Below are 16897 nucleotides of genomic sequence, written 5' to 3'. Positions count from 1 at the left end.
ACTCCCCATTTACTAACTGTGTGTGACTTTGGTTAAGATATTTAAGTTTTCTAAGCCTTGATTTCCTTTTCTGTAGAGTTAGAGAAGACAAATTGATAGACTTATCAGGATTAAAGGAGAAAATGTATGTAAACTTCTTAGCAACAGGCATATAGTGGATGGTAAATTTTGTTACTACCAGTAATTATTTCTAGCAATACATGAGTGGTTTCTTCAACTCTTGCTACAACTTGAACTTGCTTTGGACCTTGCTCTGCAGTACGCTTTTCCTACACACAGAGACCTACCTTTGCTTTACACCCACCCCTTGGTGGTTTCCTGCGGTCCTTACCCATGTTTAACAGCAGGACTCTGGAAATAAGCCCCTATTGAATTCGGTTGTTGATACCAGCCCAATCTATTTGCTGTTTTATTCTTCAGTCCCTAAGGTTTTCCTCTGAAACAAAAGCAAATGTAGGCAAAAACAGAAAATAGAAGAAATGCAAAAAAAAAAAAAAAAAAAGAAAACAGTTTCTTTTCCACACAGAAACAAGTGCTTTCTTTTGTTATTTTCTAAGGATAGCCTCAAGGGCCCAGATCTCCAGGCAGTTATACTAATTTGTAATTCCATGTGAAATAATGAATAAAAAGTACATACAAACATATAAAAAAATAGTAACAAGTTAGACCAGTACTAATATGAAAAGGTGGCACTTGAGAAAAAGGTCAATAAAGTACAGCAAATCTGTTTTAGATAAATGAGAGCATGTGCTCTGGCTGCAACCTGAAACTTTTTTTTCCCTAATGTGACACAACGATGGATGATGTTTATATGTAGTATACACCTCCTTGAGTATGGAGAAAAAATAGGGTAAGGGTGTGTGAAATTCCCAGGGAACTAGCTGCAACTGTGGTCCCTTTCTCTCACTCAAAGGAAGATGTATTTGAATGCAAGTAACTATGCATGCTTTAGGATAGACTAGAATTCAATCTAACTATATTAAAAAATGTAAATAATTCTCTCTCATTAATACTTTATTATTTGTAATAAATTATTTGCAACATATATTTTTTGAACAGGAGCACTCAACCTTATAAATATATGAATTCTTCATAAATTTATAGATAAATATATGAATTCTTCATAAATTTATCCATAAATTTAATTCAATCTTAATAAAAATGTCTAGTTGTAGATGATTTGGTGTGTGGGTGTGATTAAACAAGGTGATTCTTAAGTGAATATTGAAAATAAATAAGCAAGAATAATTGGAAAAATTTGGGGGGGGAAATAAAAGAAGAAACTCTAGCCCTATCAGCTATTAAAACATCTTACAGGTAGACTACTTAAGATAATAAAGTACTGGTACATAAAGAAGTAAGTCAATAAAACAAAATACAATGTCCAGAAATAGATTCAAACCTTAGGGACTGAAGAATAAAACAGCAAATACACTGGGCTGGTATCAACATGTCATGACTACAGTATATGACAAAGATGGTATTTTAAATCAACATGCAAAAGATGGATTACTGAACAAATGCTATAGGAACAACTGGGTGTCTACTGCAGTTTGTGTGTGTGACGTAATGGTGGAGCATCACACAGAAACTTTTATGCCAGAAAGTGCAAATAGATAAAATAATTGATCCAAGTGCAAACAAAAAAAAAAAATATGAAAACATTTGAAGAAAACAAGGGAAAAATTAATAAAATTCAGACTGGGGAAGGCTTTTCTAAGAATAATCTAAACTCTACAAAAGAAAGGTTGATAATATCAATTATATGAAAGAGCACATTTCAAAAAAAAAAAACTCACCATAAAAAAATGAAAAACAGAAAAATATTTGCAATTCACATCACAAAGGGATAGCCTCCTTGATATATAAAGAGCTCCTACAACTCAGTAAGAAAAAGGCAAAATACGTAAAACACATTATGAAGCCCATTCACCAAAAGAAACTATAAATGGCTCTTAAATAATGATAGTCTTACAATAAAAGAAATACAAATGAAAACTAAAAGAGATATTATTTTTCAACTATCAAAATAACAAGGATCAAAAAGTTCGCAGAAGTAAAAAGTCCTTGCCTTACTCCAGAGCAACGACAGAAAGAAGGAAATCTCATAACAGATCCAAAGTGTAACGGGTAATGAGGGCATCTGTAGGAAATAGAAAAGAATGTTCCCTAGAGAGAACAAATGTTCATTGGGTAGCAATTGTGTTAAGATACAGTTATGCCTTGTGATGTTTATTTTCTTTTTGTGACATTTTGGGTGGGAACATGATTTGATTGTATGTAGTGTATAATGTTTACCGAAGGGCAGTGATTGAGCAAATAGATTGGGCAAAGCTTGCCTTTCCATACTAATAACACCCTTATTATGCACATGTAGACCTAGACATAGACACACACCTTGAACTTGTGGAAAATAAGTGCCACTGGGAAAAGACTTAGGTATCAAGCTCAAGAATAGAGGATTTATTCTCTTCATTTCAGCCTAACTTGTAATTGAAACCCCAGGAAACTCCTTAATTATGACTGGGATTTTATTGACATTTGGGGTAGACTTTATGAATGAGAAACTATGAATTCTCATCTACTCCTGTTTCTGTTTTTTGTCATCCTTCTTGCTGGCAAGTAATGGCAGCCATGCAGACTCTTCTCCTTTTGCCATCATTGAAGTCAGCCAGTAGAGGACTCCAGTCACCCTCCTCACTTACCAGGGAGTGGAGGAGTGACCACATCCTTTCATGAATCAATGGAGAAGAGCCTCCTTTCCAGACTAGCCTCCAAGCTGGGCATCAGGGATAGAAGAGGAAAGGCTCTGGAATGGCCAGTCTGCTGAATCACAGCTGAGACTCATCTCTAGGTAGACAGGTCCAAGACACCCTCAGAGGATCTCCAGAAAGTGTGGGTGGCATGAAGGTTTGGAGTGGGAGTGCAGAATGTTTCTCATGGGCAAGAAAGTGACACAGACATGACCCAGACTGCTGGCAGCCCCTGTGAGGCTTTGGAAGGATGCAGAAGTGAAGCAAGGGCTAATGCCTGAAGCCCAGACTAAGGCATCTCTGTGCACGCCAACATGTCTAGATAACAACCAGAACCAGAGGCCCCTGTCCCTGATACACTGATGCTCCAAACTCTTAGAATTGGACACGATACCACAGAGAGCAATTTTGTTTCAGCCACTCAGTATATTAAAGCCTAAAAAAAGAAAATAATTTTAGTTACAGAGAAAAACCAATTTTTTTTTATCATACACTCAGGCTTATAGATTAAAATGTGTTTTACAGATGTTTTGGCAAGAAGAGTCTAGTTAGAAAGACCTCAAATTCCAGGTTAGGTCATGTGTAATTTGTTCTGTAGGACTGGAGACTTTGTGTATGTTTCTGAGAGTTCTCTCTGCCTAGCTGTTACCTGAAGTGAAAGGAGTTCCTAGAAGGAACAATAACCACTCTCATGCACTTGAACCCTATTAGTTAAAAACCTTAGATGCCTGTTCACCTTAAAAGAAGAGTCACCGCCACTATTGAGTGATGAGTGAGCTGAGAAGTTGCTCCAAAGAATGGTTCATTGAAAACAGGTCACAGAGCTGTCACTGGAAATATTACACCCCTGCTCCCAGGAAATCCCACCAGACAGATTCCAACTCCAGGAGCAAATTGCAGAGAACACTGACTTCTGAAGAAATATTGAAATATGTTTCATTTTAACTATGTTAAAGGGTAAAACTTTAAAATTATTATGATCAAGGACCATGGTGAGTTTTTTTTATTTTTTTATTTTAAGCACTGTACACTGTTCAAATCACTAGTCCCATCAGACCAAGAATTCATTTTTGGTCCTGTATTAATCTTCACTGTAATCTGTGATATGCTGCTAAATGTTTTAACAAGAGGCTCTCCAGATGGTATGGGAGTCCTGATCTGTAGCATTTGCCAGTTACTATAGTGTAAATCTCCCCAAAATGACCAATTTCAAGCTACCAACATGAAGTCTCCAAACTCAGTTGGGAAGAGAGACACGGTAGCACATTCTTATTCCCACTGTAGTAATACAATATGTGTAAATAACCTCAAGAGCATGGATACTAGTAAAACATACCAAAAAGTTAGGAAACGGTGAGTTTTGAGCATTTATTAATTTTATTTTAATATAATAATTTAATTTTTTCTAATGGCCATGTTTGACAACTGGCTCCCAAAATTCCTGAAACTTTTAACCACCAGCTCTTGCAAGCCAGTATAGCCAGGTCCAGCATGCCACTGATTGTAACTCTGGACCCAGCATGGTAACTGCCACCCAGGAGGTCTTTTACAAATGTTTTGTGAATTAATTAGTTCATTGATTAATGAGTGGTCATCAGAACCTAAAAATTTTCCAAATGAAAATGCAATAAAAAACTCAGATTTGTTTGTTTAAAATCAAGGAAGATTTGTAGAAGGGGGAAATCCCCACACAAAGGGAAAATATGTTTTTTTGGCCTCCATAAACAATAAATTAACTATTTAATAAACTTCCGGTACTATGTACTAGCCATATAATCCAACAGGTGGATTTTAAGTTGAGCATGAAACAAGGACCCTGGATTTGTTTACTCTTCTAAAAAGAATATTGCACAGCCAGGGAGAGGTATATGGGGGCCTTCACTGGTTCCAATGGTGTCTTTTCTTTTTAGGTTGGGCTAGAGGTTTCTTAGCGTTTGTTTTATTATTATCCTTCACAACTTCCTGAAGGCACAGAGCACTGGGGAGGAACACAAGTTGAAGCCATGCGACCTGGATTCAGATCCCAGCTCGTCACACTGGCCGGCCATGTGACCCTTGGCATGGTACTATTCTCTCTGGACCTCCTTTTCCTCGTCAGCAAATTGAGGACAACACACCACCCACCTCACAGGGAGCATGAGGATCAAGTGGCTTAATATATGTAAAGAGCTTAGAACATAATACATAATTAGTGTTCTAATAATATAGTATTAGAGCATAATACTGTGTTAACTATTATATTATTATGTGTATCACATATTATAAAAAGGAACAAAAAGTTAGACAATTTTAAAAAGCCCAAAGTTGCACCAAATAATCATTCTAATATTTTGTAATTCTGAAAAGTGTCCTATTTTACTCATATTTGCTGATTCTGAGTCCTTAAAATTGAAGGGCTTACCTGCACCAGCCCACCCCAAGGCTAGATGAAAATTCCCCGATGTGCTCCCACCTGCATGCAGGATCTTGCCAACCTTTCCCACCTGCCTCCTTGCCTCCTTTTTCCCTCAGCTTTCCTGGCTTCACAAGCCCCCCGGGGCTCTCCACATGGATCCTCGCCTCCACCTGGTCCAGGAATAGGTGTTCTGGAGCTGAATTTCCCAGTCAGATCCCAGGTCTCGGGGCCACACCTGCCTTGTTGGCCCAATAGAGTGCAGCACCTCTTGGGACCCACCCTGGCAGATCTGGACCCTCATAGGTCCCTCTCTGAAAGGGCCAGGGGAGCAAGTAACATACTCAGAGAATTAATATGCAAGTATCAGTAGACTGGAGATGTGATTTTAGCATCTAAAAGGAAGACCTGAATCTAAAGGGAAATGAGGAGGAAAAGCTTTGGACTAAATTCAAAGTTAATGAGATTAAATTAATGATGTTTATAAAGTTTCTGGCACTTAGTAGATATTCAATAATTAATACTTTTCCTGTGAATTTTAAAGAGTTCACTTCTTTCAAAAAAAAGAGGGAGCCTGACTAAATCATTTATCATCTCCAGGTACAATTAGGAGATTAGATTTGTTGTTACCCAAGGCAGCTTCTGCCTCAAAAAGTTGTCATATTCCTTCCCTTAGGCTGAAATTTGATTCTACATAAATCCCAGAATTAAGAAACAACACACCTTGCTGAGTCAGTTCAAAACCGTTAAACTTGTCATTTATAAATTTTCCCACCAGAGGGCACAATATAAAAGCCAATGGCTGCTAAGTTACAGCTGGTGTATCGTTTACCATGTATAATTATCTCATTCTGCTGATTTTGGAACAGGGTTTCAACTTCCTGGGTGGTGGCAGTGGCCGCCTCCAGTTTAACATCCATTTTAATAGAATCTGCACTCCATTCTTCACAGTTTAGGATTCTCCAGTTTCTGAGATCCATAAATAATTTCACCAAAATGGCTTTTCACCTCTGCTTATTGAAACAGATCATTTTTAAAGTTCCAACATTTCTCTCCAATAGGCAAAGAGATTGTAACATTGAAAGAGTCTTGAAATTCAAACTTTCCATAATACACTGTGGTGCTTCTGTTCTGTGTGGGTGTTAGTGGCTGAAAAGCTTTATCGGTTTCTTTTGGGTTCTGAATCTGGTTTATAGGCAAATCCTTGGGACAATGGAGACATTTACATGTCCTTATTATCTTCTTAATAAAATCTATCACCTTCAAAATATGAAGGTATGTTCTTGAAAACTAAAGCACCAGAATTTTTTTTTTTTTTTTTTGGCCTAATTTACTATTTTTTTATGCTTTCTTAAAACTTGGGTTTATTCATAACATTGGCAGCTTGTCAGGATTCTAATACAGCTAATAACAAGCTAACTATTATTCCTATCTCTAGAAGTTTATATGTATACATAACAGTATACATAAACAGTACCTTTGGGCCAGTGGTAGACTATCCCCTCCATCTGGTGAAATCAGATTTTGTTAAAGATATTCCTTCCAGTATTCTGATGTTCCAGATAGTGATTTAATGGACTTACACAGTGGAGCTGTGGACTAGTGAGAAAATATTAAATCCAAACAGCAAGGCATGATGATGAAAACATAACTCAACAACATTACAGAGTCGACTCTAAGGAATGAAATTTATAATATTCCCTTCCTTTTTCTGAAAGGACTGCATAGGCAATAAGCCATTTAAAATAAAAGCTATTTTCCATCACTCTAAATTATCCAACAGACTCATGAATTTTCATAAACTATCTATTTGTGTGTGTGGGAATTAAAATTCAAATTGATTAAAAAAAAAGATTCACAAATATTATTAGATATTGAGAGAAAAAAATCAGATAGAATATAAAAAGAGGGGGCTATTTTTCTAGATCAGAATTCTTTTTAATCATAAGCAATATTTTAAAGCAATATTTTATTTCTCCTTCAACTTGAGTGTATTTCACATATCACGATGTTGGAATATTGTTTCAACTGAGGAAACTATATCCCTAAATGTTTTATTATTTTTAGAAAGAATATAAGTTTTGAACATCTCTCATCATAAGAGCAAAGAATTTTATAAACTCATTTAAGGAAGTGCTAAAATATATTCTTAATGAAGAAATTATCTTTGGGGAAAGCAGAGATTCTGCAATATTCAGGAACCAATAAGATTCATTAACTTAGTCCTTCAGGGAAATATATGGAGCCACTCAAGGGCATTTTGTTGTCCCTTCTCTGGCCCATTCTCTCTAGGAAACACTGGCCTGTTGGAGTACCCGCCAGAGAGCTTGGTGGCCCTGGATGCCTCAAGTCCAGCTCTGTTGAGACCTTCTAGTTTTCACTTAAAACTGGACAACCTGAGTTACCTGAAGGTCTCAGCTACCTCAAACAAACAAACTCAATATGGAAAGCCTAAGGCAGGAAGGAATATAATTAACCCAAATTCTAAGTATTGAACTGCCTCCTTCTCTCTGACTCCAGTAAAAGAAAATTTTAACCAAAGTTTATCTGGGTCAGAATTATTTTTACCAAAAATCTCTTTTTGGAAAAAATATAGCATTCCTTAAAACATTAGTGGAATTAAGAATTGTTCTGAGAAACCAGTTACTTAACCTAGCAAACTTTAACCAAGCTTTTTATTTTTTTTAAACCTATAACCTAAAAAGAATCTTTAACCATTCTCTTTTCTTATATGAAATGCCTCTACCACAGGTGAAATTTTGAAGTTATCTCCTTGAGCACTACTTCTCAAACTCTGTGATGAAGGAGCAGGGATCTTTGTATTAACTATTATTACTATTTCCAAACCATTGCCACTATACTTTTGTAAAATGCAGTAAAAATGAAATGCCAAATAACTGAGATTTTTATGACATACTAGAGATAAGCCCGAATTTTTATTATTAGATTCAGCAGACATAAAGTGACTCTTTCCAATCACTATGAACATTCCTAACTGCTCGCTCGCCATTGTTGTACTTATTGCTCATGGGCCAGCAGCACCCAGTACAAGGACAGGCACAGGTCTGCGCATGGCACTGTGACTGACGTTGTACTAGTGGCCTTTCCCCTTGCAGCAAAACTGTAATAAAACTTAGACATGTGCTCATGACTAAATTGTTTGAAGAGTTTTGTTTAAAACTATTCTAAATAGGTTCCAAGTATCTAAATAGCAATGAACAATTCAAAGTTAAGTCAAGTCCTTTAAAAAAATCCCATGACTACTACTGAATGCTGGAATTCTTCAATATGGGAGGAGTGAAAGCAGAGAACGGCTTTTGCTTATGTAGCAATGCCTGACTAAGGATGTCCTTGTCACCTAGCCAATGAATAGCAGGGAAGAAGAGAAAAAGGAAGGTTGGAAACCATCTGGCAACTGTGGAAGAAAATATCTTTAAAAATAGCTGTATTTTCCTAATCAAATATATGGAAAATTAGTTAACTTTAAATGGAAAAAAAGAAAAGCCTTTGGGGATAATTCTGTACTTTTTTCATACAAGAAAACTAATTTCCTTACAAAACATTATTCATTGGAAGTAGTCATGCTAAACTGTGTATCAGTGGAAGTAACAGATCAGTTAAGCCTAAAAAATGACTAAGGATACAGCTCCTGAAAAGTATAATTTGGGCTGCAATTGAGTAAGTTAATGATGGTTTACTTGCATATTCTGTGTTATTTATTTTGTCTAGAGATTATCTAAATTCACTTTTCCAAAATTCCATGAACAAAGCACTACTACCAACATTGGACCTTTTAAATGACATAAAGTTATACTGTCAGTGTCCTAAACAATTGCACTGGATTTTCATGCATTTCTGGATCTTGCTCAGGGATGTCCTTTGGGGAAATTTCATATCTCAGGAGGCTTGATGGGGAATAGTACATGTTAAAAAATTCATTAAAAATTGAAAGCGCTATAGTTACATATGTGTGTGTGTTGTGTGTATGAATGCATATATATATAATGCATTATTATTACTTATCTCATCTGTCATAAGCCTACTCTATTTCAGATCTTACTCACAATTCTCTCAGACTCTGCTTGTTGTATTGAATAATTAATGGAGGAAGGGGGTTGGAGGGTGGGGTTGTAGGTCCTTATCTAAGTGTGAAAACCATGTGCAGAGATCATGGAATTAGAAGAAATAGGTATTATTCCCAGTTTTGACAAATACTAACTAAAGGTGTTTAATAAAGTAATTTAACTTCTCTAAACCTCAGTTTTCTTATCCATAAAACAGGACACTTCCTGCCCCTGCCTATCTCACATGTTACTAAGAAATGCAAATATGAAACTTCTGTGAAAGCACTTTGTGGAGAGGGTTAAGAACTACAACAATAGTGCATTTTGCCCATTTTTCTAACATTAGAGTAACTTTCCTATGTAAAAGATTTGGCTATGTTAAAGAGAAATTCTTTAAGCACATGTCATCCACGACAAACCACTTACATTCTTCTAAATGAAATTTCCATTTACTCATATGATAATGTTTACCTTTCCTGCGCTCTTAATTTCTCTTTGCTGGGATAAGGCTGTAATTGTATTTTGTCCTGTGCAACACAGTGGATATCTTGTTAAATAATTGGGTTATTGATTTCTGTGGAGATTGTAAATTTATAACCTAGAATAGACACCCTTTTGCTGCAAAGTCAACACCTTCATGATCATGTAAGCAATTTATCTACATATGTTAGAAGCCATAGATTTGTGGGGATAGAGGAAAGCCCAGTAATGGGATACCAATAAATACAAAACCTACAGGAAAAACTAAACCCATAAGTAATCTTTGAAACAGAAATGACATCAAAGACCTACACAGAATGAATCAATTAGTAACAGGTGATGAAGTTATAGTTAGTATTTGGAGGGACAAAAAACATTGCATATTACATGCAACCAAAAACCATAATGAGGATATTAAGATCCTGGCCATTGAGAAAATGATCCTCAAAAATGTGATTACTGAATCACAGTGAATTAGGGACTGAAAACAAAATATGGCCACTCTCTTCAAAACTTTCTATCCAATCATGATTTGTCAGTAGTGTAGTTTGGACACTTAAAGAGGAGAAGCAAGAACTTCAGAAGGGCTAATATATGCATTCTGTAAAATAGAAGAAATAAGAGCAAAGATGGCCAATTAAGAAAGCACTGTCCTCATAACACATATTCTAAGGTATTAGGAGGGCATCACCAAAGAACTGAGGCTAATCAAAGGGAAAGTTTCCCATTAGCCATACAGAATCTAGCTTTAGTGCTATTATTAGGACCCCCCTGATACAATGACAGAGATAGAGCTGTGAGAGGGTCATTGCCAGTCTGGTCAACCAAGATGCTACCCCTAAAACAGGGGGGTGGACTTTGGGTATTCATGAGACTAAAAGTGGTAGAGTCTTAGGTTTGGAGAGTGACTTTATAAAAGATTTGTAATGTGAACATTCTTTTTAAGAACCTTAAGCTTCTAATGTAAATTAACAAAAATGTTGGTCAGAGACTATCAATAAATAATATCTATAAAAAATTTCATGCTAAACTCATTAACATTCTAAAGGAAAAGTATAGAGAATTGTTTTAATAAAGGAAATGGGGACAATTGTATTATAGAAATAAATACATACTCTTAGGATGAGAAAAATCATTAAATGGTTAAGGAGTGAGTAAGCTTAATGCATGTAAAGTACACAGCAGTGGCTAGTAGAAAGTATAGGATCAATAAATGTAAGAAATTATACCTATTATAGTCAGTATTTCCCATGTCTTGAAGAACTTACGTAAGGAGAGGGACCCAGTAATATGGTATTCTCAGCAGGCTGAGGAAAAAGTATATTCTTGAAACAGGGGTTCCAAGAAAAATTCAGTTACAATCAAATCAAATTTATATAGAAGTAGAAATCATATTTACATTTTGAAGGAATAAGAAGTAGGCTCAAGATATACAACTATGGGGCAAGTGGGCAAGAATCATGTGAAAATAAAGCTTATAGGCACCAATCACGCAGTCGCAATGACCTTCAAGACTCCACTTGCTCATGGAAGCTAAAGCAATGATGTCATCATTTATATTCATGATCCTGTTGACAATATAACTTGCTATTGGAAATCTTTTACAGCTACCTCTCATGCATTGTGAATTAGTAAGTAAGGGTGAAATAGAGCAATAAAGCATCTCAGAGCTATAGTTAAGATTGACTTCTATTCATTTTATTGGGACCATTTCATTTTAATGACATCAGGTTGTAATTGCTAATCAGGTCGAGCACCTCCCACATGCCACTGCTAAAACTCTTAGACCAGAACATGGCATTTTTCACTGTGATGGTTGTTTCCCCAATTAACAGTATTCTACCAATTATCATCTACATAATATACATGCAATATTTGACTCAGACACTTGCACAGACATAGATTGCCATATAAATCTTCTGGATGTGAATTATAAAATTAATTCATTGGGTTTAGTTTCAATGATGCCTGGATAACATGGATTAAATGCAGGTTAAAATGATCTCCATTCCTGTAAGCTGTCCTTATTAAATCCTAAGTATTAAATCTCTCTACCAGGGTTGGGAGTGTGGCATAGCAAACTTTAGTGAGTAAACGAATCACCTGAGGCTCTTGTCAATATAGAGTTTCAGATACAGTAGGTCTGGATTTCTAATGAGCTCTAGATGCTGCTGATGTTGCTAGTCCAGGTTCACAATTTGAGCTGGAAGGGTGAGTTTAGCAAATAGGCTCTGGAGTCAGTCACACCCTGGAAAAGTTGCTTAAGCAATCTGAGCCTCAGGATTCTCACCTATAAAACGGGAACAAAAGAAGTATCTATCTATACTATTTTTTTTAAAGATTAAATGCTGATTGGTCAGTTCAGCACCAGGCACACAGTAAATGCATGCGTGCACACACACACACACAAAACTAGCTCCTGTCACTTTCATTACTACTATCTCTTTGTCAACAAAAGGATATGCATATCTCATATCTTTTTGTTAATTCTTTGATTTACATGTCAATATAATTATTGGTGCATACCAAAAGCAACGATATGATAACTAAGAGGTTAACTCTAGTAGAGAATATAAGACAGGGATGGGAGGAGATAGTGTATGAAGTCCTAACTGTGCTATATTTGATAGTCAAATCCAAAGCAAGCTTATATCTGAAGCAAGAAAATTGTTAGTGACACATGATGGCCTTAATCACTCTAAATCTCATCAATAACCAGCTATACCCTGTCAGTTCTATCACCCAAACAGCTCCCAAACCCAACCAGGTAACCTCCCTGCCCCACTCAGACCTCCATCACCTTTTAACTGCTCTCGTTTCTTGCCTTGACCTCACATCCATTTTCAGATTCCAGTCACAGTGACATTTAAAAAGTGCATATCACGAGCCGAGAGATCACTCTGGTGGGCACTCTTACGCACACTTTAGACAACCTTTTTTAGGTTCGAAAGAATTGGGGTAGCTGGTGGTGGATACCTGAAACTATTAAACTACAACCCAGAACCCATGAATCTCGAAGACAGTTGTATAAAAATGTAGCTTATGAGGGGTGACAGTGGGATTGGGAATGCCATAAGGACCAAACTCCACTTTGTCTAGTTTATGGATCGATGTGTAGAAAAGTAGGGGAAGCAAACAAACAGACAAAGGTACCTAGTGTTCTTTTTTACTTCAATTGCTTTTTTTCACTCTAATTATTATTCTTGTTATTTTTGTGTGTGTGCTAATGAAGGTGTCAGGGATTGATTTAGGTGATGAATGTACAACTATGTAATGGTACTGTAAACAATCGAAAGTACAATTTGTTTTGTATGACTGCGTGGTATCTGAATATATCTCAATAAAATGATGATAAAAAAAAAATGTTATCTAATTATGATTTTCATTTACAATTCTCTAAGATTAATGATGTTGGGCATCTAGTCATGTGTTTATTGGCCTACTTACTTCAAAGAAATGTCTATTAAAATTTTTGCCGAATTTAAAAAAAAAAAAAAAAAAAAAAAAAAAAAGTGCATATCCCCTTCTTAGCATTCTGCAGCCTGCAAAATCACACCCCAACTTCTGAATACAGGCAGAAATGAAGCTCCACTTTGCTGCTGGCCTTGCACATACTATTACCTCTGCCTGGAATATCTTCTCCTAAATTCTCGCCTGTAAATTGAAGATCTTAGGTCACAAATAATTTCCCCAGGTTAGAAGTCATTTTCCCAGCAGCCTTTCCTCACCCAGGAAGTGTCCTCCCACAGCCCCCTCTACCTACCCTGTCACAGCCTTTATCATCCCAGAACTCAGATTCTATGACCTCTTCTATCATTCACCTCTCCTTGCTCACACTCTCCACAGTTGTGCTTTCTGTGTATTTGTGTGACTCCCTGATGTTTATCTGCCTCCCCCAATAGACTATAAGCCCCAGGCTGGCAAGGTCTAGGTCATTTATTTGCTCACCAAGACTACTAAACTGCAGTTTTGCAATTATTATTGTTATTACAAATAATGATGCTATTTATAATATAACACAATCATACTATTTATAAGATAATTACATTCTTATGATATATTACAAGACTATACAGTGAAAACTTGCAATCCTTTTTAAAAGACATAGAAAACAAAAATAAATAGAGAAAAATCCTATTTCAATAATAGAAAGGCTTAATATCTCAAAGACGTCAGTTCCTCCCAAACTGATCTATAGATTTCATGCAATTCCAATCAACATTTCAACAGGGTGAGTAAAAGAATTTGATGAGATGATTCTAAAATTTTTACAAAAAAAGTAAAAGGTCCAAATACCTGTGGCATTCATAAGGAATAATTTACAGTGTGTGAGGGGGGAGAGGATTTATCTTATTAGAGGTCAAGAGTTAATTACTAAAAGTCAGTAATAATTAAAATAATATGATATTGTCACAGGGCTAGAAAAATTGATCATCTTCACTAATGCTTCACTAATATATATATATATATATGTATGTATGTATGTGTATATATATATATATGTATGTATGTATGTATGTATGTATTCAGTATTCACAATCCTTTGTTAAATCCTATCTTGTTTGTTGCCAACCCTTCCTCTTGTTTAATCACTTTCTTGACCTTAAGGGATGTCTAGGCAGTGACCACTCTAACTTGTTCATATTGAAAAGGGGAGTCAACATTATGGGGAATGGGGCTGCATCAGGTTGATGTTCTTAAAGAGGCTCTTGCCTCTGGGTTTTAGGACTTGACTGGCATAGGAACACTCTGTGGATTTAAGTTTCATTTGGTGAATGAAACTTCTATAGAGTCTCAGATAGGGACCCAGGTATTTAGGGACTAGTCCTGGTTAGGGCTTGGCATACTGTGGCCATTTGGGATATCTGGCAGGAGCTTGCATAAAAGTAACCTCCAGGATGGCCTCTCAACTCTATTTGAAATCTCTTAGCTACTGTAACCTTATTTTTTATGTTTCTTTTCCCCCTTTTGTTCAAGAAGTCATTTTCAATCCCTTGATGCCAGGACCAGGCTCATTACTGGGAGTCGTGTCCCAGGTCACCAGGGAAATTCACTCCTCTGGGAGTCATGTTCCATGAAGAGGGGAGGGTAATGAATTTATTTGCAGAGTTGGGCTTAGAAAGAGAAAGGCCACATCTGAGCAACAAAAGAGGTTCTCTGTTGGTGCCTCTTAGGCACAATTACAGGAAGGCTTAGCCCCCCTTTTACAGCCATAAGTTTCACAAGAGCAAGCTTCAAGATCAAGGGCTTGACTTATTAAGTAGGAGGTTCCTAATTTCACATAGCATATATTCTGTCCAAGATGAACCGTGTCTCACATTATCTTCACTTAGTTGTACGATCATCATCACTCTCAATTTTAAACAATTATCATAACAGAAAACATCCCAAAGCTCTTATCAGCCCCTAATTATTCATCCCCAGTATTTAGTGTAGTACTGGTAAGGTATTCCTATTAAATATAGTCTATAATATGTAATGGGCAGTTTTTTCCATATCCACTCTGTTGCTAACTCTTTGTACTAGTGTCATACCTTAGAAGGATGTCATGTAAACACTTATTTATATTTGTAGTGCTTATCTGTGGAATACATGCCTTTAAACAACCACTTTCGATCATGTTCACCTTCAGTGCAGCACTGATACTTATAATCCCATTAACAAACAATCATTACCCCTGTCCATTCTCAACCTTTAAGTTGAGAATTATCATGTCTGTACAACTTAGGTTATCATTACCCCTTCATTAGCTTCTGTATATATCTAGGTCCCCTATTTTCAACATTATAAGATACTTATTTTACATTTTTCACAGAGTTCACATTAGTGGTAACATACAACATCTCTCCTTTTGTATCTGACGTATTTCACTCAGCATTATGTCTTCAAGGCTCATCCAATAACTATTTTTTTTTGTATCAAATATTACCTACTTATAAATGACTCAAATAAATGCTTTAGGTTTAAATTTACCTTCTGAATTATTTTGTCAGATCCTCTTCACTTAGGTCCAGGAAAAGTGCAACGAAGGCTATGTGGCATAGATTCTTAAACTAGTCAAGCAAAGTGAATGCCAAGATCAGGCTTTCATCATCCCCAAAGCTCCACCCTTCCCAAATCACCACCATCAGCCAGGCACACTTGGATAAAAACCAGGCTTGGCACAATACCCCTTGGCAAGGGACATAAGCCACAGAAGAAACCTCCTCAGCAAAGATGTTGCTTCATTTACACCTAATTCAATTGCACTTCCATCTCTATGCCTCACTGGTGGTAAAAAGAGCAACTAAAATTCTCAGCAGAAATAAAACATTTTCACCTTTCCCCACTCTAACTGTACAAGGGTCAGTTTTCCATGAATATCCTTTGCTTGGGTAGCATAAAAAGCTTAGTGAGTTGTATTCTCTGCCTCATTCTTCCTTAACCTTTAAATTTTTATATCCAAACTAAAACAATATGAAATACTTCTTAGTAAGCTCTAGAGTCATCAGGGCAAGAATTCTCTGTACAGTGGCTCTGTAATTTCAGGAAGTGTAATGGAGAAGACCAATGAGTTAGCCCCCATAGGTTCAACTTGATTCACTACCTTGTTTTTCTTTTGTAACCACAGGTTTCATACCAGGTTCTGAGTTCCATTTTCTAATGTGATTTCATACCCTGATATCTCTGAAGAAGTCTTATAATTCCTTCCTGTAGTAGACAGTTTGCAAGGTGACCACGACGAATCCTCCCATCTCTGTAGGCACATCTCTTTTGCATCACTGCACCTTCTATCAAGAGATGGAGTCTATTTCCCAATCCCTTCAAGCTCGGCTAGCCTTGTGATAATTTGAACAATACCATGCAGTGGAAGTGACATTGCATGACTTCTGGGCTTGAGCATCAAGAGGCCTTGCACTTCTGCCCCCACTCTCTTGGAACACTGCCCTGAGTCCACCCTGTGAACTGTGAAGAAGCCAGTTGTAGCCTACAGGGAGATGAGAAGCTCCATTGAGCAGAGATGAGCCATTCCACATGAGCCCCTGAGAACAATCATCCAACAGCCAGAATCAATCACCAGCCATGTGAGTGAGGCCAGTTGAAACCACCCAACCCCCATCAAGCCACCAGATGAATGACCTCCGATGAGAGCCACAAATGAACTGCCTAGCTGAATCCAATCTAAACTGCTGAGCCACAGAATAGTGAATGAATAAAATGGTAGTCTT

General features: G+C 36.7%; 1 protein-coding gene across 1 annotated transcript in view; it reads right to left on the bottom strand.

Annotated features, from left to right (window-relative positions):
- Nucleotides 1–16897, bottom strand: part of SLC9A9 (solute carrier family 9 member A9) — a 592279-nt gene that overhangs the window by 511627 nt on the left and 63755 nt on the right. The gene's annotated exons all lie outside the window — the stretch shown is intronic.

This window comes from Choloepus didactylus, chromosome 1 (assembly GCF_015220235.1).
Source record: "Choloepus didactylus isolate mChoDid1 chromosome 1, mChoDid1.pri, whole genome shotgun sequence".
NCBI lineage: Eukaryota > Metazoa > Chordata > Mammalia > Pilosa > Megalonychidae > Choloepus > Choloepus didactylus.
Note: the sequence above shows the minus strand (reverse complement) of the source record. Positions and strands in the feature narration are given on the sequence as shown.